Raw genomic sequence first — 25,498 nt, 5'->3', positions numbered from 1 at the left:
AATAAAACTGGAAGTAATCTCTGGCCCATCTTCGGTACGTCCTTAGCATGTTTTATCAGCGAATCATAGAGCCCATTTATGTATATCAGGAAAAGAAAGGGGGCTAAGATACATCCCTGCCTTACACCCCTAGTTGACGGGATGGGGGAGGTTCTTTGCCCATGTGAGCCGGCCTGAACGGAAATCGTTAGGTCTGTGTGTAGGCGTTTAATAAGCTCCAAAAGAGCCAGATCGCAGCCTAAGACTTCCAGAATTTGCCATAACTTTTACCTATTAACCATATCAAAGGCACTGGTTAGATCAATGAAAGCCATATGAATAGACTCTTTTTTGACTATCACATATTTACTAAGTATCAGCTGCAAGTTTAAGACTTGCTCAACTGTGCCAACACCAGGTCTAAAACCAAATTGAATAGGAGATAAAATCTGGGCCTCGGACACCCAATCTTCTAAGCGGACAGGATCACACTACCTAAAATCTTTGCAGTCGAATCGATAAGGGAAATTGGTCTGTAACAAGAAGGATCTTGTCTGTTTCCTTTTTTGAAGATGGGGACAATAATAGCCGATTTCCATGAGAGGGGAACGTTACTATTTACCACACTATTCAACACATTTGTAACTAACGGACCCCAGAGGTCAATTTAAGATTTAAAAAGATCAGCGGGAACCCCATCGGGGCCAGGAGCCTTTCCCTGCCTTGATCTATCAATAGCATTTTTGACCTCATGGAGATCAAAAATAATATTTGGGGCCTTAGTTTTGGAGTCTAAAATAAAAAGTGCAGAAGGATTTACATGCGAATTCTCATAAGTTCCTGAGCAGAAGACTTTCCTAAAATGAGTTAGCCAGACGTCCTCAGCAATAAGACAGTCATTGGCCAAAGAGTTGTTGTCAGAAAAGTAAGAGTGATTTATCACTTTCCAGAATTTAGAAGTATCCTTCTGCTCGGATGCAGCCAAAAGTTCGTCCCAGGCCCTAGACCTAATTTCTGATATCCGTTTGTCAAGGGCAGCCTTATAATCGTCTCTAGCTATTTTAACTAGTTGGCGGGAAAGAGGAACTGCTTTAAGGGCGTCTTTAAGTTTTTTAAGGGCGGATGAGCACGCAGAATCGAACCATCTGTGGGCCACCGGCCCCTTCGCGGGCCTGTCCACCACCAGGGCGCGTGAAATGTCAGTACTTAAAGATTCAAATTCTCGCACTATGCGGTCAGGGTCTAACTGCTGGGACAAACACATATGAATCGAGTCAGAGCTACTTCTTACAATTTCCTGGTTAAAAAATGTTGGATCTATTTTGTCCCATTTTAAACGTATGCCACAGTTTGGGTTATAAACAGTAGCAGCGCTCAAGCGTTTATTCTTGGAAGCCTGGATAATTTTTAGGTCCAATATAATGCTTAGGGGGTTATGATCGCTCGCACAATGAGGCGTAATCTTAAATTCTTGAATTATATAAAAATCGGAAGAGCCGATAAGTATGAAGTCAATAGTACTCCCCCTCAAGTTCCCTGTAAAGGTTGGTGTGGTACAGGCGACGGGGGCCAATTTCTCGGTAACGTGGACCAGATCAAATTTACAAGTAAAAAGATTTAAGGCATCTCCTTCAGAAGTATGGTTAAAATGAATTACTGACTCTCTGCCCTCAGTAGGAAAGGCACATAGGTCCATATGTTCTTTGCTACACAGAGGAGTATTGAAATCGCCCACCCATAGAATAATTGGATCACTATTCTGCAAAACATGTGAAGAATCTATGAAGTCTGTTAGCTCTTCCAGATGACCCATAAGGAGGCCCCGAGAAATGTTATTGTAAAAATTTAAAATTAGGATATCCTTGTGACCACTAATAGAGACCAAGACAACCATAAAATAAAGGGAAGACCAGATTAAGGACACATTTAAAAGCGGAAGATGTACGGAAACAAGAACTAAAAGGCCGCCGCTAGCTCTCCCCATTTGGGAGGTTAATGCCGCCTGACACAGAGAGGTGAAACCGTTCAGAAGGAACGTATCTTTGGACCAAGTCTCCTGTAGACAAATTATATCGAAAGAGGAAATGAAGCTTTTCCAGTCCGAATTATCAATTTTAGATCGCAGCCCTGCTATGTTCCAGCTGAGCAGGGATAATGGTCTAGACACAGGACATGACATTAGAGCTTTAGAATTTATAGGAACTTTCAGATCCATTACAGGCTTTCCTGTGTCCCAGGTACATTCAACGTGGATGTTCCCAGCCTTTGGTCTCTCCGTGTTAGAAGAACAAGGGTGGATCACCGATAGTCAATCGTTCTCGTCAAGGTGACTAAGAGTCGAGAACCGGTTGCTAGAGGGTACATTAACCTGTAAATGAAGCCTTTCTGGGTCTGGTCTGTGAATACTTGAATTAATGACAGTACAATTAGGTAGGAGCACAGGGTCGTAAAAATGACATAAGGGATGTATCTGAATCCTGTTAGTTGACATATTACAGTGGTCCAAATTAGTCAAAAAATTGTCTACTGAGCGAGGATTAGCAAAATTTAAAACAACATAGTCTCCCTTCTCCAATACCTTTGAATATCCTACCCTCCTAACTCTTCGGGCCATAAGAATCTTATCATTATGTAATTGTAATTGTAATCGTATTTATATAGCGCTTACTATCCCTGATGAGGCGTCGAAGCGCTTTTCGATGAGTAGCACGCTACTCCGGTACCCAACAAGAATTAGTGATGGATTAGTATAATTTAATAAGGAGTACAGTTTTAGTATTATTATGAGTTAATTTGAGTTGCGGATATGAGAGTTTGTTAGTTAGATTGACTGGAGTAATGGAGGGTTGGAGGAGGAAAGAAATCCAGAAGTGTTAATTGGGAGTTTATCCTTCATTTACTCAATCCAAAGGCTTGAGATGAATAAAAGGGGAGCGGAGGGGAAAGAGGATGTGGAAGGGTTAGGGAAAGCATAGTAGCAGGGTGAGATGAATGCAGGAGAATTTAGTAGGGTTGTGTGGGAGGTCACAGAGGTGGAGTGAGGTTTGGTGAGTTAGATGTGGAGGTGGAGGGAAGAGCTTAGGCAGAGATATTTAGGAGATGAAAGTGTCGAAGGGATTTGGGATGAGTCCGAGTGAGAATGGAGGATAGTTTGATAGAGACATGACATAAGAGTGATGAGTAGATAAGTGTGATAAAAAGAGAGCAGAAATTCATAGATATCTAGTATAACAACCCAAAAAAACCAGGAGCCATGCAATGATCCACAAACATGCCAGGCACAGAAACAACATATACACATACATACACATATATATATATATTTATACACACACACACATGAATACACACACATATGCACATACAATACATAATTAGAATCATGGGTAAAAAATACTTAGTCATCCATCCATCATCCTGGTAAAAGGCGGGAATTCCTTTACCTACTTCGAGGGTGGACGGGGTGTGGCTCAGCGGGCGGAGCTTACAGGTGCTTTATAAAGGGAGAACCTTCTACTCTGTGTCTCCAGCAGAGGAAGATAGAACCTGCGCGTCTCAGTCAGATACAGATTACGCTCCAGTACATCATCAGTTCACCTCCAGGAAGGATTCTAGATCTTTTCTGCTATGGGATCTCTGAGCGCACAGCCTTGCTTTATCTTTGCCAAGCCCAAGAGTTAGGGTGGCTTGTCCTTTCCAGAAAGGTGAGCTTCAACTGCGGCATTTTCTGCGTTTATATTGTACACTAGGGGTACGTGATGGGCCATGGGGTAAACGTCTCCAGCAACCTTGTGTGCCTTTGGCAATGTTATTGTTACTAGTGCGTCTTTGTGGAGATGTCCTCGTGCTTCTGCGCATCAACAACGCACCACGTGAATCGGCGGTAAACGCAGTGGGGTCGTTTTGGAAAGCTGTCCATCATCCTGGTAAGAGGCGGGAATTCCTTTACATACTTCGAGGGTGGACGGGGCGTGGCTCAGCGGGCGGAGCTTACAGGTGCTTTATGAAGGGAGAACCTTCTACTCTGTGTCTCCCAGAGAGGAAGATAGAACCCGCGCGTCACAGTTAGATACAGATTACGCTCCAGTACATCATCAGTTCACCTCCAGAAGCTGAGCTTCAACTGCGGCACCTGCTACGATTATAATTGTAAGTGCTTCCTTTGAGGTTTAGTTTCTGTAAAATGAGCATCGTGGCCTACCCAACCGGAGTATTTTCTACGAGTATGTCAGTAAGCGTTACCTAGCATGTTTTATATGCCCCGTTTATATTGTACACTAAGGGTACGTGATGGGCCACGGGGTAAACGTCTCTAGAAACCTTGTTTTCCTTTGGCAATGCGATTGTTACTAGTGCGTCTTTGTGGAGATGTCCTCGTGCTTCTGAGCATCAACAACGCACCACCGGAATCGGCGGTAAACGCATTGGGGTCGTTTTGGAAAGCTGTCCATCATCCTGGTAAGAGGCGGGAATTCCTTTACCTACTTCGAGGGTGGACGGGCGTAGCTCAGCGGGCGGAGCTTACAGGTGTTTTATAAAGGGAGAACCTTCTACTCTGTGTCTCCAGGAGAGGAAGATAGAACCCGCGCGTCACAGTCAGATTCTGATTACGCTCCAGTACATCATCAGTTCACCTCCAGGAAGGATTCTAGATCTTTTCCTGCTATGGGATCTCTGAGCGCACAGCCTTGCTTTATCTTTGCCAAGCCCAAGAGTTACGGTGGCTTGTCCTTTCCAGAAGCTGACCTTCAACTGCAGCACCTGCTACGTTTATATTTGGAAGTGCTTCCTTTGAGGTTTAGTTTCTGTAAAATGAGCATCGTGGCCTACCCAACCGGGGTATTTTCTACGAGTATGTCAGTAAGCGTTACCTAGCATGTTTTATACGCCCCGTTTATATTGTACACTAAGGTTACGTGATGGGCCACGGGGTAAACGTCTCCAGCAACCTTGTGTGCCTTTGGCAATGTGATTGTTACTAGTACGTCTTTGTGGAGATGTCCTCGTGCTTCTGAGCATCAACAACGCACCACCGGAATCGGCGGTAAACGCAGTTGGGTCGTTTTGGAAAGCTGTCCATCATCCTGGTAAGAGGTGGGAATTCCTTTACCTACTTCGAGGGTGGACGGGGCGTGGCTCAGCGGGCGGAGCTTACAGGTGCTTTATGAAGGGAGAACCTTCTACTCTGTGTCTCCAGGAGAGGAAGATAGAACCCGTGCGTCACAGTCAGATACAGATTACGCTCCAGTACATCATCAGTTCACCTCCAGGAAGGATTCTAGATCTTTTCTGCTATGGGATCTCTGAGCGCACAGCTGTGTTTTATCTTTGCCAAGCCCAAGAGTTAGGGTGGCTTGTCCTTTCCAGAAGCTGAGCTTCGACTGCGGCACCTGCTACGATTATGATTGTAAGTGCTTCCTTTGAGGTTTAGTTTCTGTAAAATGAGCATCGTGGCCTACCCAACCGGAGTAATTTTCTACGAGTATGTCAGTAAGCGTTACCTAGCATGTTTTATACGCCCCGTTTATATTGTACACATTATGAAAAAAATTAGGTTTGAAGTTGGAGTTCAACCAGTGACTAGCTTTTCTAATTAGGGAGTGGGTATCTTCTTGTTTGGAGCACTCCAGAGGAGGAACGTTTGAGAGAACCAGCACGTACGGATTGCAGGCAGGTGGTAAATGTAAAAAGTCTGCATGGTTAGTAAGATTATTTGGACCTTTATCTTGCAACCTAGAGGAATAAACTTCCCTTGTCGGCCCTAATGCAGGGTTATCAACGAGAGATCTATGACCAGAGACGGCTTGTGGATCAAGCGAAGAGTTGCTTACTCCTTGGGATGCCAAAGTAGAGGGAGGAGTGGATTGATGGGCAGGTTCAGGGCTATGATGGGTTCCCGTACTTAATGGACCTGGTTTTAATAAACTAGATAAAAACCTGGTCATGTCATTACAAAAGCAATCAAGCTTCCTAGCGATCAAAGTGGTAATTTTTGCCTCTAGAGTTGCGCAAAAGGATTTAAGTGTCAAGTCAATAAAGCTAGAACGGTCTTCAGGAGTATCCTTACTCAGAGGACATTCAGGGAAGGGGACCAGGGTGATTGGGGGATGGTCACTTTGGGCCGGGAAGGTAGGTAGTTTCTTTTTGGAGCCCAGGGCCTTTTTTGTATTCTTGGGCTTTTTCCCGGCTCTCCTCTTCTTCAAAGGAGGAGAATCGGCCTGAGAACAAGAGCTTTCAAGAGGAGGAATAACTAATAGGGGAGAAGAAATAGTTCGGTCGGTAATGGGAAGTATATCGTCGCCCAACTGACTGGTATTCAGAGGCAAGATCAGTGATGAAGGACCGGTTCTTGGAAAGGTGGAAATGTGGACGATAGGTTCCAAAGGGGGGTGTTGTACAGTACTTTGGACAGCCCCACTCCTTTCTTCTACATGATCAAGTTCAGATTCAATGGCCCCCATCACAGAAGATAAATAACTAGTAATGGAGGACTGAAGGGAGCTGGACCCACCTTCCCCCTTTTGAACATTAGTCTTTCTTTTCCCCATATTTAATAATAGACTCGCACAGTAACTGACACAGCACCCAGATGAAGTTACCACTGGTGGAAGGAGTAGATGTTAGGGGGGGGGGCACAGCCCAGCCTCTTCCGGTTGATGACGGGCGAAGGACGGGCCCGCCCTTGGCCCGGGCTTCGCCCGGGCGCGTCCCGCGCAGCGGGAGCGCAATGGGAAATGTAAAGGGCTCCTGCCCCTCCTCCAGTCACGCAGCGCTTCCCGCGACGGCGGAAGCGCGATAAGAAATTTAAAGGGCTCCTGCCCCTCCTCCAGTCACGCAGCGCTTCCCGCGACGGAGGGAGCGCGATAAGAAATTTAAAGGGCTCCTGCCCCTCCTCCAGTCCCGCAGCGCTTCCCGCGACGGCGGGAGCGCGATAAGAAATTTAAAGGGCTCCTGCCCCTCCTCCAGTCATGCAGCGCTTCCCGCGACGGCGGGAGCGCGATAAGAAATTTAAAGGGCTCCTGCCCCTCCTCCAGTCACGCAGCGCTTCCCGCGACGGCGGGAGCGCGATAAGAAATTTAAAGGGCTCCTGCCCCTCCTCCAGTCACACAGCGCTTCCCTTTAGCCAATAAATGTTACTCTTTGGGTGTCTTGTATAGTATCGACTGACTGACTTTAAGATGTGATGAGAATATGCAGTCCGAAGAAAGTAGCGGGGCAGGGATGGTTGTGACAAGGTAGTGAGTGAAATCTACCAAAGCACCCTGATAGGTTGCTGGAATACAGACGGATTTAAAAATAAAAAAATAAAGATGTGAGGTGGATATTCCTTGTTCCCCTAGCCGTGTAGATTCAGGCTCTGAGAATGTGCTAGCTGTAAAATTAGACTTCTCGACAGCACCAAGCCGTGTGGTTATCGATTTTTACAACTCTTTTGCGCAGGCAAAGGTTAATGAGCACTGCATAGTCTAAAAAGTTTCCTTGAATTGTTGGCTGAAGGGCAGCATTTCTCATATTCGGGGCTCATTCTTGGTGATTTTACTGAGCATGAGTGTCAGTTGAGTTGTGTAATTACTGACAACTACTTTAGGGAGCACTTAGAGGTTTCCCATTTTGAACAACCTACACATGGGGAGCTACTAGAGATTATTGTCGGGGATTGTAATTTGCAGTCTCTCAAGAGAAGTCAGTTCAGTGATCAAAACCTCCTCGTGTTTGGGCTAGATTGGGACATTAGGGTTACAGTCAGGCAATGTGCGGGAGGTAGATGCAGGGAGATATCCCCTAAAGATCAGGACCAGCGAATAAAATGGGATAAAATTTTACCAGAGAATGTTGTTAGTAATCTTTTTATCCTTTGTGAACCCAGCATTAATGCTTGCCTTGGCATGGATCAAACTGCTGAGGAGGACTTAACTGCATTACAACTGATCTGTGGGCATGTGGCTTAAGAGCTTAGTAAGCCTATGGGTAAAAGGGCTATAGATGGGGGCAGATGGTTCGATCAGACTGCTCACAAGCTCACAAGGAATTGATGAGGGCATTGAGTCAGACCCCTAAGGGTAGGAATGGGATTGCAAAGAAGAGAAAAATATATAAACAAGGTTAGTTTGATGGGAAGTTAGAGATAACAAAAATCCTGGGATGATCTCCAAAAGGTTAGCACGCTGAATGCCAGTGCCAATGTACAGTGCAAGTCCAATCTGCCTCTATTGAGGGAACACCCCTTAGAGTATGTCAGACTAGCACTGATGTTTTTACAAATGTTAAGGAGCCCGTTTGTCTGCTTTAATGTAGCAAGATTTTTGACATGGGCATGTAGGACTAGGAAGAGCATGCCTGGATGATGATTGTATGCTATGTGCTATGGCCATGAATTTGCCATGTGTTTTAAATACTTTTTGTTTTTTTAAATGTATTTTTATCTATTCCTAATTTAGTGTGATTACATAATTTTTATGTTATTATATGTGTCAATTGTGTACTTTATGGCTTTTAGAAGTCGAAGAAAGCTTTTTGACTGACTAACTGATAACCTTGACCAAATTACTCATAAATAATAATTGATAAAACATTCACAACTTCTCCTGCCCCTGCCATTCTCTGAAGTAGCTAGAGTGGCACCAGTTTCAGTGGGGAAAACCTGTTTTGCAGGGGAAGTGCCTCCTTTCCATAGTCACCTCTCAGGAGTGTGCCCAGAGTTATGATCAGAGGAAAAAAGATTCTGCCACGTTGGATTTTGTTGGAGCGTGGTTGTCATGCACTCACCTGGTTCCAACCACAGAGACAACGCTAGACCCCCAATCCCATCTGGAGTGGCTCAGTGAAACAAGTAACAAGTGTCTAGTTCCATCCCCTGACCCCAGAGGGGAAATGGGGATGGTGCAAAACAAGAAAAGAAGAACTTGCGTCAATGAGAGGACTACTCTGCTGTCTTGTGCAATTCTTGGTAGGATCAGGATGCCTGGTACCTTGTTATCTTTATGCAGGTGTGGAACACAAACAACAGGAGGCAACCTTACCAATCGTCTCTCAACTCGGACGCTAGGAGTGGAGCAGATGCCAGGATCATGTGATGACAAAGGCTTGGAAGACTGGAGCCTGGAAGTTCTGAGCGACTCAGGAGGTGAGAGCAAGGATGATGCTTACACAGCACTGGAACAAGGCTAAATATTGATGCAGGTTCATATGGGAATATTTATGCTAGAAGAATTGTGTGTTCCAGAGGGCATGTGTCCCACGTAGAAGCTTGGAATATTACACTGAACCTGGAATACAATGGATATGAGAACTCGCAGGTGTCAGATGGAAATGGTAATTGGCAATGGTTAACAAGTATAACGGAACCCCAAGTGCAGGATGGTATAATTCAATGGATAACAGTGGATAGCTCACTTGTCTTAAAAAACACATGATAATCTGCAGGTGCAAACAAAAGAGACTAGCTTGCTTAGCAACACAACATGAGGGATAATTGCTCAAGCTTCCTGCGAGGGAGACCTAGGAGTGCTCAAGACAGGAAGTCACCACAAGGGAATAAAAATTTGGAGTGTTTGGACAGGGAAGCTACAAATCGGAAGGGTGACATGAGCCCTGCAATTAAAATGGACAGCTCTTAGGACACAAAATGGAGTAATGACACTAACACTGTGGGATTTTTCAGGATCAAACCCCCAGTAACTCATGTTAAAATGGTAAGATTTTTCCGGGGAACTTTTTCCTTATTGGAACACCCACAAGCTAGGGCCAGGTATAAATTTAGCATCCACAGGTACCTTTTCATAGCACCTCTGCACCTTTGGAAGACAGAAAGAAAAAAAAAGGACTAAATCTTCTGTTGAACCTATGGAGAGAGAGCTCTAATGATGAATCTGCACCCTTGTGAGCTAAGAACTGGGATGTAGACTCAAAGGGACTGCTGTCTGACCTATTAAGCTACAGTGACAAAAAGGCACAAGAAGCTCACCTTCCAGAGGAACCAAGATGACCAGCTCCAACTGGACCTGCTCTGGATCCTGCTAGTGGGTGTCTTTCCTTGGCATGAGTCCTGACCCCAATGGCCCAAGGACACTTGGATAATTGTCAAAGCACTGTCCCCTGGGTAACCCTAAAAGCTGGGACTGACACTCTTTTTCACGGACATTTGCCAAAAGAACCAGTGGCTGCCACCAGACTCCCACTGAGCCACAGCTGTCAATGTCAAACTGTCAGCCAAACTAAACTTGCTCGTATGCTCCATTGAAAGGATTCTGACTTCCTAAAATATTTCTAAGTCTCAACATAAAAGACTTCACCAGGACTAACACTGAGTAGCATCTTGCTGAACATAAAACTTTCCTGGGTCTGATCCTCAGACTTTGCCTGCTTTGGATTTTCCCATTTTCAACTATGACAGCCTTAAACTTCCTGTCAATGCTCCCACTGAGGTCATAAACTGCAGCCCTCCTACCACTCTGGATCTAGCTGGCACCCTGAAAACAGTGTCAGCATGGAGTTTCGCCAAGAAAAGATGACATAAGATGGTAAACTTTCAACCAGTTAAAACCTGTTCCATGGATCTGACCCATGCTCCAATGCATTTGGCCTTAATATTTGACTTAAACCAAGTCTAGCACGACCGGATTTACGAGATTGGTGCTTTGTGCTTTTTGACACTAGACACACTCAAAACTTTGCAAAATCCTATGTGAAGTTCCCTACATCGTTTTTTTGTTCTTTGTTGGCTCATATAAATGTTTTCAATTTTATAAATTGAAGCGTGATGTCTATTGTTTTGTGATTTCTACTTTTCAACTGTTTTGAAACTAATAAAACCTTAGCACATTTCTCCTAAATTAAGCCTGTCTGCTCTGTGCTATAACTACCAATGGATGAGCTCAGGTTTAAATTATTGGCAACTAACTGGAACTAATAAGGAATAGTACCATTAGTACTTTCGGGGACTCCATTTTACTTTAATAAATAATCCACTATGTCACAGACCACATGATCCCATTCACTTAATGTCTCAAACTACGCAGGTGTCTTTTGCAGTCTCATGCCTTAAATACTCAAGCTTATTCACACCAAATTTAAAATTCTCAGGTAATTTCAGCTTTTTTCACCTTTTGTTACCTCACTATATTTTCTAAGCCACAGACACATATATAAACCATGATTCAGCAGCATTTTTTATGCTGCACTTCCCACTGGAGGTAGAACTTTCTCACCACAAAACAGTTTTTAAGCTTTGCCATATGTGCCCCCATTGCTAGTTCAACCCTACGTTCCTTATACACATAATTAATGACAATACAATTTCAAAACAAAAACTTTAAACACAATGCCAAGAAACTAAAACAAAACAACCTATGTCAGCCTACCCATTCACAGAAAGTGAATCAAGTTCCCCAATGAAAGGGATATAGTACCTCATCATACTAACTACATACACTCTGAGCTAGGTTTCACAACTGATGACTCAAACCAACCATAGAGCCTTTGTATTCTATCTTTGTGCACAGACTAAAATGCTACAATCTCTATAAACATTAATTCACAGTTACACTGTTAAGGATCTTATAAACTTCAACTTATATTTAACCTGGTGCCACAATAAACACAGAAAACAAGGTTATATCTAAATTGAGTTCTCCATAAACCCAAAAGCTTTACATAAATCACATACAATCACCAATATCTTCAAAAAAGTATAATTTTACAATGCATTCCAATGATGCACTATGCAATACCATATGTTGCCACCTTGCTTGTCTGACACAAATATAAAATAACACAAACACAATCATCAAATCAATATGTCATGTCTCACATTGCAGTGCAGTATATTTCACTCCCATAAAGCCCTATTAATATGCACCAAAGCCACTCATTAGATGATATACACAAGTACTCTGGCAATGATCCAAAAAGTCTACAAAATTCTCCAAATTTTGGAAGACCGAATATTTGAATATTTAGCTTACTTAGTATTAAGTAGCTTCATTATTTAGCCATTTGCCTTCTGCCTACACCCCCAATGTGTCAACGGTTTATTCAACTAAATATGAGAGTCTATGCGCAAGATCGGAACTGTCTGAGTTTTCGGAAGACTTTGTAAGTCAATGCTAATAAACAGAAACTTGTACGAGATAGGTTTCCAAATTACAGCTTCATAGGTTTATTCAAAATTATGATTATTACAGAAAGCAAGAGGTCATTAGTTAGTCATTTAGAGATCTTCCTAGTCAAAATCGCAGTCTGCAAGAGGACAAACCAAAGGTCAGTCTCAAAGTATGGTCAAAGAAAGATTAAGTAGAAAGCAAATAGAGAGACTGACATAGAGCCTGTTCAGATAGAAAGCCAAAAGAAAATGGCTCATCTCCAACAAACAGCAGTTTTATAAGGTTTTGGGGTACAAGGGCCACACCCATTTGTGGTTTTATATGTCATGACAGGTCTGAACCAGAATTCTTGCGAATACTTAGACCAATCAATATATTAATAATGAAGATACTTCTAGAAACACCTACATCTAAAGCATCCCATCTGTTAGGCCATTCATAACTAATTGAAGATTCACAATGACAATTTATGTAATACATCAAAACAATGGTTTGTTCAGACAATAAGTGATATTACCATGGGCATTAGCAGGAATCCTTGAAATGTTACAGAAAAAGTAACATCTTGAACACAGATTCCTCTACAGAATTCAAAATTTTACTTTACAGACACCAAGGACTTATTTTTCCATAATTTTCCTGGATTGGAAAGCACACAAGCATATACAGAGAGTCTTACTCCAATAAAATAAATGTGCACTACCATTCTGCAAATGTAAATAGCTTTCAGTGCTAGCTAACTGAGGTCTAGTTAGGCTAACTGAACCACCTTTAAATCAAACATTATTTCTAATTAGTAAAATTAGTAAAAGCTCACCTACATTGACGAATGGTGGTGGGACTGTCTCGCCCAGAAGAGGAATACAGAAGAGAATCAGAAAAAATATTGTTCTGCAAGGAAACAATTATGCAGTGGCTTTTCAGAGAAAACCTAATCCAAAAAATATTCTGTTTGATTTTGTAAAGAGATGTGAACCCTTTAGCGATGGCAAATTGAGTACCAGCACTCCATAACTACAAAAGAACAGGTGTAATTGTCAGTGCACCTGCTAACCTCAGGAGCAACCAGTCCACACTAACAATGGAAAGGGGATCTCTCAAAGTGCCATGTCATATCTCTACCACCACCTTCTAACAGCCTTGCCATGTGATGTCATAAAAAATTGGGGAGACATACATATTCCATCAACACGAAGAAAGATTTCCTGGACCAGAAAGTCGATTTTAGTGTCATGTAGACTCCTCAATTATAATCATATTTGAGATCACTCACATGTAAGTTTTCCACTTTAAGAGATTCAACAGGTAGGCCGATAGAGAACGGTCTGCATTTGCTGCATATGCAAGTCATGTTCAATGTCAATATTTTCATACTTTATATATCTTCCACATTACGGTGATTACCATGTACCCATGTCTATACTGTAATATCAATGAAAATATAGTAGAAACAAGTTTATTTTTATTGTATGTCCTGCAGAACAACTTGAGGTTGTACTAAGTTGTACCTTAATATTACTTGACTCACCCAACAATATATACCATAAAAGATGGAACTTTCTAAAGGTTGAGTGTTAAGAATGTGGGGTAGGCATCTCCAAGGAAAATTGGTAAAATTGAGAAAAAGAAGGGACACAGCAAAGCAGGACCATGGAGTAGAAAAATATAGGATAAATTAGTGAAAGTACCCAAAATGCATATCTGTAGAAGTACAATATATATCTGTTTTGCCTCTAACTTTTATTCCATTGATTTTACATGGATGTAAGGAACGTAAAATTCATAGAGTTGACTTTTGTGTCTATCTGAAGTCCTTCATGAAATATGCATATTAAAACAAGCTCATAGGAATTTGGAAGAGATTACAGGGCTCAATCGGGCTCGAAATCAGGCCTTTAGTTCTCTCTTTACTTCAGCTGTTACCCTCATCAGTTCTCACTGCAAGGTGACTACCTGTGGTGGTTGCTGTAGCAGGCATGCTGCATACAAAAGCCCTGAGTTATGTGTGCTTTGTTTGTGATAGATATAAGAGTTGGTTTCGGTATACTTCTGGCAGCTCAGTCATTGTCATTCACAACAGATTGAATCCCTCATTGCATATTATGGTACTTTTTAGATGCCTGAAATGGTTTATGATAAGAGTGTGTGGTACTTACACATTGAAGTTTTCATCTGTTTTCTTGTTGCTCTTGCTCCTTGGAATTTTGGTAGGATGTATTTGTAACAGGTCATATAACTGGAAATGCAGGTATGATATTCTAGATGGCAATGGGCACAGACTCCTCAGACTCTACCTTGCTAGATTGTTCATTGGTAGAATGGCTGTATGTATGACATTATAGTATAATGAGGATATAATCACATATCTGTGCATGATTAGAAAGAGTTTGTGTTATTGTTTAAAGGACCCTGTTTATTTAAGAAAGACTAGAACATTAGAATGTTAGTAGCTCCATTGGAGACAATGGGGTGCTCTGGGCTTTTACTGGCTGGTAAAAGCCCAGATCATCAACATTCTCCATTGTTCTTTGTTCACATCAACAGCTGTGAACAAAGGCCTCTCAAAGCCCAGGGGGATTTTAATCCCCTTGGGCTCCATGAAGGCTTTGTTTTATTTATTAGAATAGTCTGCCCTCTAGTGGCAGAATGTTCTAATAGCCTTATATATCTTCGTAGCTGGGCTATAAGGGCAATCAAAGTTCTGCTCCCTTGATAAAGGCCTGAGGTGAAGCAGGCCTATAATGGCCGGTATCACCCGCTACGCCGGGCTCTAAGGCTGTAATAAAAAATTCAACCATGACTAAGTTTAACTTGAGTGTCTGAGTATTGTCAAAGCTGCAGATATATCAATGCCAGGTAGGCTAGTATATTGTAGAGTGCCTGTGCAGTTCCAAAATGGTTTCAAATGGCATTATAGGTTTAAGCTCACCATTCTTCCTGCAGATGGGGTACTTTATCCAATGATAGCATTTGTAATTCTATGAAATAAAACAATTTAATTCACTATAATATGTCTTCTCCAAACCTCCTCAGTCACTACTAAACAATACTCCTAATTTAAGGTATTAAAAGCCTTCTCAGTGTCTATGAAGTCTACAATCTGAAGGACTGCAATTGTTGAGCACTATCACATGGCATGAATGAGGTGCCTCACATTCATCTCTATGTTCCTTGACGATATGAAGCCTGAGTGACACAAATAAATCAATTTAGGGAAAAATGGGGAAAAAAGCTGTTGGCGAGTCCTCCCCCAACATCTTTGATGGAAAGTAGTTTATTAGTAGGTTCAGATAGGTACCTACAGCTAGTACTAACACCACAATCACAAATGAGGTCCAGTCAAAGTCTCAATAAATGAAACCTTGTTCAATCCTTGCTAGCTTGGCTGATGAGTAGTCAGAATAACTTAGAAGACAGGTGCATAAAGCATTTGATACAACAATACAGTGAATAAGTAAGACATAACACACAATAAAAATCCAAAATCAATTTATAAAGATAGAAAACATTTTTATCTTTAAAATGATAACAAAATTACAAAATTCAGTTGTAGGAAACCGGAGACATTCATTTTTAAATATAAAATGTAAATGTGCTTTCTAGCACCAAAAAGTTAAAACCCCAACTGTGACTATCTGGTCACTTTGGACCAGCACCAATTCAAAGTTTTAGGCCAACCGCGACAGAGCAGGGGTCACATACAACAAGTGATTGGAGCCGGTCAACTTTTTACCTTTGCACTTTGTCACTTTTCTGGAGCTTTTTTTCCCAATGTCGAGTGAGTCTCCTTTGCATACAGGGTTGCAGTTCGATGACGGGGGCTTGCTTCAGCATGAGCCCTTGGTGATTCCTGGAGGTCTTGGTTTTCAATGGTGAAGAGCTCCAGAGCTTTAGCAGGGCAAACCTGAATTTCAGGCAGAGTCATGGTTTAAAGTCACTGTCCTGCCTCTCAACGAAGGGTCAGTCAACTTATGGAGGTTTTTCCCCAAAACTGTACAAATAATTCCAAACTTCTGGATCTTCTTCCAGAAGGTCCTTTTGCAGTCTTGAAGGGTCCACAACAACAGACAAAAGTGTAGAAGCTGTGATTTGCTCCTAGGAGATTTGAAACTACAATCGCCCCAATCCACCTGGGGAAATCCTTAAAAGTCCAGTTGAGCTGGTCAGCTGAGCTTGTCCTTGCAGGAGTTGACCAGGTGACTCTTGGTAGCTCTTTTGTACCTGTTTCTTTCATGGAGTCCACTCCTTAATCTTTTTGAAGCCAGGCTAGTTCCTTTTTTGTGAAGCCCAAGGTGTATAGCAGGTGCAGTCCTCTTGGGGTGCAGACCAGGGGCTCGGCAGGGCAGTCCTTCTTCTCTTGATATTTCCAGACAGGGGTCTCTGTTGCTGGACAGCACCCCCATATGTATCCTTGTTTCTGGGTTGGCAAGAAAAATGCAGTTCAACCGTAATTGTCCTAGTCCAAATCCAACAGAAAGTAAATCTCTGCAGTGCCATGCTTCCACTTAGGGCGGTATGTGACCGAGCAGTGTATGCTACCTATGCTACGAGTCCTGGTAGTATGAATTATTTTGCTGCAAAGGCCAAAGTTCATTTTCTTCATCATTCATTTATTACATGATGAGTTACTAAAGTGCAGTGCATTTGGCATTTTAGCATTTGTCACATTTTGATTCAGTAATTGATAGGGGTGAGAGATTAGTAGATTATGTGTGAACTCCATTCTGATTCCTGCAGATTTAATTTTGTACTGTTTGATGAGAGAATCCACCTTTAAAAGAAATGTTGTAAAGCATGCCATAGTTTGTGGTGTCAGACCTTTCATGCAAACAAAAAACTGGTTAGCGAAAAGATCTGATGCCATTTGAATAAAGATGTTTCAAGCTAGATTTTACAGCAATGTAATAAAACCAGTCAGATGCATTGTTTGTGGCAGAAGTCTTTCAGAGGATGTTGGAAAAGCCTGCACTTGTTGTTCTCTATAGATTGGTGCCATTTTGGAAGGGCATCAAATGATGGTAAGGGCCCAAATATGGCTTGGAGCACTTGTAGGTATTTTGGGCATTCATGTGAATCTACATGGATAGTGTCTCGTATGTGTTAATGGTCATCCATGCATGGTTGCACAGTCTGAATTTGACTTTGTCTTTGCACCAGGAATGCTGCTTGATGTGTTTGTTCAATGCTAGCTTTAAACCTTGGTAAGGTAAGCTATCTTGCCACAATTGTTCCACCTTCAGATGTTTAACTGATGCTGCTATTTTCTCCGATGGGGGAATTTGTATTTGTGGGCATGTTTGATGCAATTTCTTGCCATGGTAATTGGGTAAATGGGAGTTCTGTGATTTGTGATGCCACCCTTGCTTACAGTGTGTTTAAGTGTAGTCTACCAGACCAGCAGTCTTGGAGCCATACACCCAGGTCCTTGTAGTTTCTGCTTCTGCCCATGGGGATTCCCCCACAGTGCTGTGTCTGTTTCGTGATTATTCTTTTGCCAAATAGGGCTATCTTGGTTTTTTCAAGGTTAATGAACAACTCATTAGTCAGGCAGTATTGCAGTATGGAGGTTAACAGATTTTGCAAGCCTTGAAGATGGGATGTTTCATTGCCTTCCATGAACCTCAGACCCTGTTTTCCTTTAGGCAGGTGTTGTATATTCTATCTAGTTGGCTACTCCAGGATGCTTTCATTTAAGTAGAGCTGCAAGTGGCCCATTTGGGCCTGGCGACCCGCTGCTTCTGTAGGCTGTGTTCTTACTTCAATCTTTTGTCCTGTGAAATTTGAGGGCGCCACTCTACTGGATGTGCTTGAAGATGGTTCATCTCTATTTCTGACACAATTTAGAGATGTGCTTTGTCCACTTTGCTTCGGTCACTGTGTTTCCTAGTGCTCCTGCAGGCCCTCAATAGAACTGATTACTGAAGGAACATAGCGGCTTGCTGTTTTTTGCCTTACAAGCTTCCATAATTCAGCTTGTCAGATCTAATTGGCTTGCACTGAGGACTTTGTTATTTGTAAAGTAGGTTGACAAACTGCCTTTCAGGTGTGCTTTGGCCTTTGCCTTCTCTGCTGTATTTGATAATTCCACATATCCTAGTTGTGGGATCTCAGTTTCACACCAGGTTTCTTGGAGGTAGATGTTGTAATCATTTTGCGAGAACAGTTCCATACTCAGGTCCTGGATCACTTTTCTCACCACTGCTATGTCTACCTTAATGGGTGGAGCCGAAGAGACAATGGTGATTTAGATTTTTTTAATTTGTCCTCAATTTTATGATTGAAGTTTAGCCCCTGTTCTTCTAGCGATGTCAGGACTGTTGTTGGTGATCTTCTGGCCAGTTAATCCTGTTGTTTTTTTTATTCTAGATCCTGCAGTGTTGTTTACTTAGGTGGCTAGGGGTTGTGGCAATAGTCAACTCTCTTAGGAGCCTGGTGAAGTTCAACGTCGCACAGAACTGACCTCTTCTTTTCAGACCATTGTTGGAGAGCCCCATCCATCCTTTTCATTTCCCATTTGCAGGTTTAGGAATGTAGGAGGTGAATATCTTTACTATGTTGCCCCTCTTGAGGACATCCCAGTAACCCTGCAAGGTGTATCTTGAGTGGAAGATAACACTTTGTTCTCTCTTGTCTTTTGTGGCAGCTCGGTGGAAGGGCAATGTCTGTTGGCTCTTGATTTGTGCAGAATGGACATAATGAGGGTGCCTAAGAGATTACTCCTTTCTGCCCCAGTAGGCATTAGGTTGTTGCTTGCTATGATTTCACCCTGTGCACTACAACCTATTATACTACTGTGCCATGGGGTTATTGCTGCCAGTGTTTCGGAGGGAGTTGGAACTCTCTGTTTGCCTGGCGATGTTACATAAGGCCCACAGGGGTTTGAGACCAGGATGGTGGGATCAGGGTTTCTGGCCACTTATTGCCATCTGGTGTACTCCACATTGGAGCCAACCCTCCTGCTCCTGATGTTCGGTCCAATGCCAGGCATTTCTGTTGGAGTGGAGATATAAATTTTACATTTTCTTGGTGCCCGCAAACCTTTTCTTCTTTTGCTGTTGTGACTGGAGTCACCATCATAGGTGTGCTGGTGGGCTCTCATTTTGTATGTTGCAGGGCCTTCTCTAGCTTCCCCACATTTTTATTGCTCCTCTCTTTAAGTGCTACTGGGCTGTGGAACATATTGAATGGGGAACCTTTGTTAGCTTGTCTCGTAGCTTCTTGGTTACCATTGTTTCAGGTGTTTTTTATTCTTTCTTGATAAGACTGGGACAAATGGCCCCACTTCTATGCTGTCATGAGGATTTGAGCTTTGCATTGATGAGAGAGATTCCTGGTCTGGGCTCTCATTGATGTGTCTTGCTTTGTGTAGCTTCAATGTTGGTTGGTTGTCCCTAAGTTCACTCCTTTGAGCCCCATGAGTGGCTAACTGTCATTTTTTAACTGTTCCATTTTCCTGTTTTAGTTCCACTACTATTTTAGAGATTATTTTCACCAGCTCTGTGGATTTGTCCAGAACAGGGTTCCATTGGCTTGCCTGTATTTCCAACTGAGCCTTTGCCTTTGCTCTCTTGGTTAATGAGTTACATTGTCCACTTTATTATATATTGCCATTGCAACAGGTGTGGGTGTTTGCAAAATCAAAATGTACATGTCAGGTTTGTCTGTGTTTATGATTGCTGCATTACTTATGGCACTTAGGCCCTCATTACAACCCTGGCGGTCCAAGACCGCCAGGGCTATTTCGGAGAAAGTGCCGCCAACAGGCTGGCGGTGCTTCCCAAGGCATTACGACCGCGGCAGATGCGCCCCGGTTGCACCGCCGGGGCCGGCGGTTTCCCGCCACAATGGCCCCAGCGGTTGTAATCCGCCAGGCCCAGGGGATTACGAGTCCCCCTACCGCCGGCCTTTTCCTGGCGGTTTGAACCGCTAGGAAAAGGCTGGCGGTACAGGGAGTGGAGGGGCCACATAGGTCCCCTGACAGGGCCCCGTGCAGACAGTGAAAAGCACAACGGGTGTAACTGCACCTGTCTCACAGCCGCAACACCGCCGGCTCCTGTGTTGCGGCCGAGATCCCCGTTGGGCCGGCGGGCAGAAACTAGGTTTCCACCCGCCGGCCCAGCGGGGATCTCCAAATGGCCACGGCGGGGATGCGGCCGCATTGGCGGCCGCCCGGTGGTCCGATCTTGCCGTGCGGCTTCAGCCGCCCACCAAGGTTGTAATGAGGGCCTTAGAGTTTTGTTTAGGGGTTGCCATGCTGTCATAGATGATATTTCCACTGTGGCTGCATGACCTTTTATTGGGTTTTTCCCGGTGCTTGTTGTGGAGTAAAAAAAGTCTGTTTGGATCATTCCTCAGGTAAGTCAGATTGGATGGCTGTATGCATTCCTTGTGGTTGTCACCTCCTCCTGGTTAAATACTTCCTCCAGTACCTCCTGGATGAGTGAGTTTTCCCAGCAAATCTTTTCCAGTTCTTTTGAGGGTGGCCTTTGCATCCCTGCCATTTTCTTTGTTTGAGCACCTTTGTATGTTGTCCAACTTTGAGGACTGGGATCTGGTTGCTTCCATAAAAATCTGTTCCCAGCCCATTATGAAGAAAATGGGTGACAGCAGGCCCGCAATAGGCAAGCTTGAGTTCCTCTGTATTTGGCTTGTTTGTGTTTTTTTAGGTGGAGGTCCTGCTTATTGTGTAAGATCTGGCATTCATTGACTCTTGAGCTGGATTGAGGGGAGGCAGTTCTTCCCATACTGTACCCAAAGTGATTGCACTGTCTCTAAGAGATTTCCAGTTTTTTTTCCTGTCCACTTTCTAAGGAGCTTTTTTCCCCTAAAGGTGTGAAATACTCTTGTAATGTCTTTCTGCTTTCTTTCCCATTCTGGTATTTGCTGCATGAGGACCGTGGCACTTCTGCTCCCTTCAGTTGCTTTTGACCAGTCTCTGGGTATTGGAGGTGTGACTAGCCCCATTCACAAGTCCTCCCTGTTTTTACAGTGTAACCATTTTTTCATTCAGTTATGTGCCCTGTTGTGTGCCATCTCGAAGAGTGAGCTTCATGTAAGCATTACCTCCTGCCCTGAGGGAGTGAGGCCTGAAGTGAAGTTCCTGCCACCTACTTTTTACTGACTCTTACCTTTGTCTCCTCTGCCACTGGCAAATGTGTCATAAGTGTGCCGAGCATGGACTGTGGTCGAAGGTATGAGAGATGATGAGGTGGTGGAGCTCATGGAGGGAAGCAAAGCACATCAGGACCTAGTCTGGCTAACTCTGCCCCCTCTGGCTCAACCCTATGGGCACAGCAGTAGCACTGCAGCTATGCTGTTCCACTGATGCACCTTACCCCGTCTGATTGGACTGGAGATGGGCAATTGGGTCCTCCTTCTTGTTGGCACAGAAAGCCTGAAAAACAGAGAAAAGACACAGTGGACAGCAGTGTGGTGGGGCTTGGTAAGTTGTAGGTTGGTGTGTGGCACTGAGTCTAGAAAGACCCTCTGTTGGCTTTCTCACTGGGACATTGCTTGGGTGGTGCTAGTGGGTCTGGTTAGGGCTGGTTAGGTTGGTTGAACTGGGTAGGCTGGTGGACAGGTGGAGGGTGGGAGGTGATGGATGGCAGCAGGAGGCAGATAGGGGGTGGCTTGCAGCGAGAAGTGTTAAAGCCCCCACTTCCCCTGCTCTACTCAGTTTCATACTCCTAAGGTAAGGCTGGTAGAACTGGTAGAGGGGCCAGCATTTGAGTAAGTGAGCAGGAGCAAGAGGGACACATGGGTGCAGGAGGTCTAGAGAGGTCTATGTAGACTGCAGCTTCCTGGCTGGCTAGTTACCTCCATGTTGAAGTCACCGGCCCACTTAAGTCACCGGACATGCCTTTGCCATTGCTCCCAGGCTGTTTTCCTGGCCCTGCCTTGGGCCTGGCCATTCAGCGAGCTGTCCTGCATTCTGCATGCCATCCAGAGTTGTTGGACTGAGCAACATCGGGTCATTGCCACCTCCTCTGCTGCCGAAAATTCTCCTTCGCTGTGCCCCTGTGCTGTTTCTGGGCTCTGTCCACAGGAAGTTTATTCACAGAGGTTAGCAGAGATTCTGCTGTGCTCTTTTTCTTTTTCATTGGCCAACAGATCTCCTTTAAGTGAAAGAGTGGCATTTAATTTCTCAGCAATCAGAGAAGAAATTTAGTTCACTTCCTCCAAGTGAAGAAATGCAATTAGTTGCCCTAATGGTGGCTAAAATTGTTAGATATGCTGGCTCTGTTGGACAGACATAAGATAATTTACAGAGGCTGGTTTTGATTTGTATTCCTGTGCTGCACTTTTCATGCAGTTTAAAGAGATTTACTTACATTAGAAAACTTGTCACTTCTTCATCTTTATTACAACTGCCATTCATAGTCATGCCTCAAACCCTCTTCCCCAGAAAAATATACCACTGTCAATGTTAATGAGACACAGCATTTTATGTATTTCAGGATTCGAATCCCGAAATACATCCTGAGAAGCACACACAATTTACGAATCACACAAGTCACCATGAGATAGGACTATGTACTAAAAGTCCATGAAGTATGGCATGTCACCTGCTCACGTACAGCACAACATAAACAACAAATTCAACAGGGTGTCCGAAACATCTCATTTAATCTTTCCATGGTGGCTATTATTCATACATACCTTGCAATTAAAAGTCACACATATGTAATTCGTATCTTCTACAACTGGAATGGACACGCCATCCACAACATTAATTGGTGTCACAAAAACAAATTTCAACTGTAAATGCTTTCTGGATTCCTATCATGATGCAATCATCATGAATTCTAATACAGCAACCCAAATGCTAAGGCACCTATGGACTCATAAATAGATCTTGTCCCACTAGGTGATTTTTTTCACTCATTCAATCAATCAATCAATCAAAAAATGGCTTAAGCGCACTACCCACCCGTTAGGGTCTCAAGGCGCTGTTTGAGAGGTAGGGGGGTAGAGGTTTGCTGCTCAAAAAGCCATATCTTGAGGTGCTTTCTGAAAGTTAGGAGGTCCTGGGTCTTGCGTAGGTTGGTGGAGAGGGAGTTCTAGGTCTTGGAGGCGAGGTGGGAGAAGGATCTGCCACTGGAAGAGGTGCGTTGGATGCGGGGTACTGTGGTGAGGGCGAGGTCAGCGGAGCGGAGAAGTCGAGTAGGTGAGTGGAAGTTTACTCGTTCGTTGAGGTAGGCTGGTCCAGTGTTGTGGAGGAATTTGTGAGCGTGAATAAGGACTTTGATGATGATCCTTTTGCTGATGGGCAGCCAGTGAGGGTATCTGAGGTGAGGTGAGATGTGTTTGTGGCATGGGAGTTTGAGGATGAGACGTGCGGCTGCGTTCTGGTTTTGCTGGAGTTTTTGCTGAAGCTTGGCTGTGGTACCAGCATAGAGGGCGTTGCCGTAGTCCAGTCTGTTGCTGATGAGTGCATGGGTGACTGTTTTTCTGGTTTCTAAGGGAATCCATTTGAAGGTCTTCTGACGCATGCGAAGGGTGTTGAAAAAGAAGGACGATAAGGTGTTGATTTGCTGGGCCATGGAGAGAGATGAGTCTAAGATGATGCTGAGGTTGTGTGCATGGGTGGAGGGTGTTGGTGGTGGTCCTATGGCAGTGGGCCACCCGGAGTCATCCCATACTGTCTTGTTTGGGCCGAAGATGATGATTTCTGTTTAGTTGAAGTTGAGTTTGAGGTGGCTTGCTGTCATCCATTTGGTGATGTCGAGGAGTCTAGTGAGGAGGTTTGTCTTAGCGGTGGAAGGGTTCCTGGTGAGGGAGATGATAAGCTGGATGTCATCTGCGTACGAGATGATGGTGATTCAAAAAAGTTGTAGCACCATGATGTGCTCCCGCTCACATGGTACCAGAATATTGTAACCAAAATATTATCTGACGGGAATATTGTTTACTAAATAACATTTACCAAACATTGCCCTACTAGATTTAAAAATAGAAACTACATAACCGATGAGACAATATTTTTCTAAGTGGTAATGAATACACATTGAGACATATTTATGAGCCCTGAGTGCCACTTTACATGACACTCTGGTGGCTTCAAACCACCTTGTAAATATGGCCCCTTCACACGCATCCCTTTGCGTGGAAGGGGTGTGCAATGGGTGTTGCTGTGGGCGTGCCATAGCAATACCCATTGCATTTGACGCTCCTTCAGATTCACAAGTTTTCATAAACCTGAGGCAGAGTGAAAATCTAACACCACCCAAAGGGTGACATTAGCAAGGCGCAACGAGGAGGAATACTTTTATTCCTCCTCGTTTTTTGCTTTTTTAATGCGTGCTCCATTCTGCAGCATGCATAGAAAGAGCAAAATGCCAGAAATTATTGTTTATGTGCAAGAAGGTGTCCCTTCCTACAAATAACCAATAATTTCAAAATGACGCTTTGGCACTCCTGTGTATGTTACATTCTTCAGCACACACAGGAGTGTTAAATCGCCATTAGTGATTGTTTATGTGCAGGAAGGGACACCTTCCCACACATAAACAATCACACCCCTCAACACAGACATCGTTACATGATGGTGAAGGATGCCTGCAGTGGCAGCTAGATTTAGTCCCAGTGCAAGGGACAACACAGGGGTGTGCCGTATTCAATTAAATACCGCACATCCCTGCGTTGTGAAAATGACAGAGGGTGGCACTGCCAACTTTGGCACAGCGTCACGCTCCTTCATTTTCCTCTAAATATGGGCCATTATGTTTGTCAAACCATTTTTTCGAATGATATTCTGACATACAGCCCTCTTGCTTACACTTCATTGGTCAACTCTTCTCCTCAGATGGCTATTTGATACATGGTAAGGTAAGAGAAAAGACACTTGGCCTCAATTACAAGAATCTGACACATCTGTATGATGTGTCCGAATTCTTGTGCTGCCCTACGCCCCTCTAACGACACCATGGATGCACTGTATTTAAATACAGACCTCCATGGTGCACATTTCCACAGATGTGTCAGAATTTCTAACACATATGTGGCTCTAAACTGAGAGTAGCTGGACTAGAGTCAAAAAAATGAGACTACTCCAGCAATGCATGTAAGTCTCTCATAGGAAAAATCTCTGTGTCAGTTTAACGCTTGGTCTGTCAGGCATTAAATATTTGACGCAGTGAAGTCTCAGACTGATGTAGAAAAATGTTGTACATTTCAATGCATCAGTTCTGTGTGGCTTTTTACCCGAAAATCTACATTGCATGCATTATACTTAGGCTGATATTATGTGATGCAAGGCTTTACAAACGGATGCACTGAGCGTAATGTGGCAGTTTTTAAACATAGAGCAGTGTAAAGCACTGCTTAGCGCCACAGCTGCATCAAAAAAAATTATGCAACAGTGGTGCAAAGGCCTTGTAAATGAGGCCCAGTAACTCTAGAATGGATGTACACCACTT

This window comes from Pleurodeles waltl, chromosome 6 (assembly GCF_031143425.1).
Source record: "Pleurodeles waltl isolate 20211129_DDA chromosome 6, aPleWal1.hap1.20221129, whole genome shotgun sequence".
In the NCBI taxonomy this organism is placed as follows: domain Eukaryota; kingdom Metazoa; phylum Chordata; class Amphibia; order Caudata; family Salamandridae; genus Pleurodeles; species Pleurodeles waltl.
The sequence above is the reverse complement of the archived record's forward strand: the minus strand, read 5'-3'. Positions refer to the sequence as shown.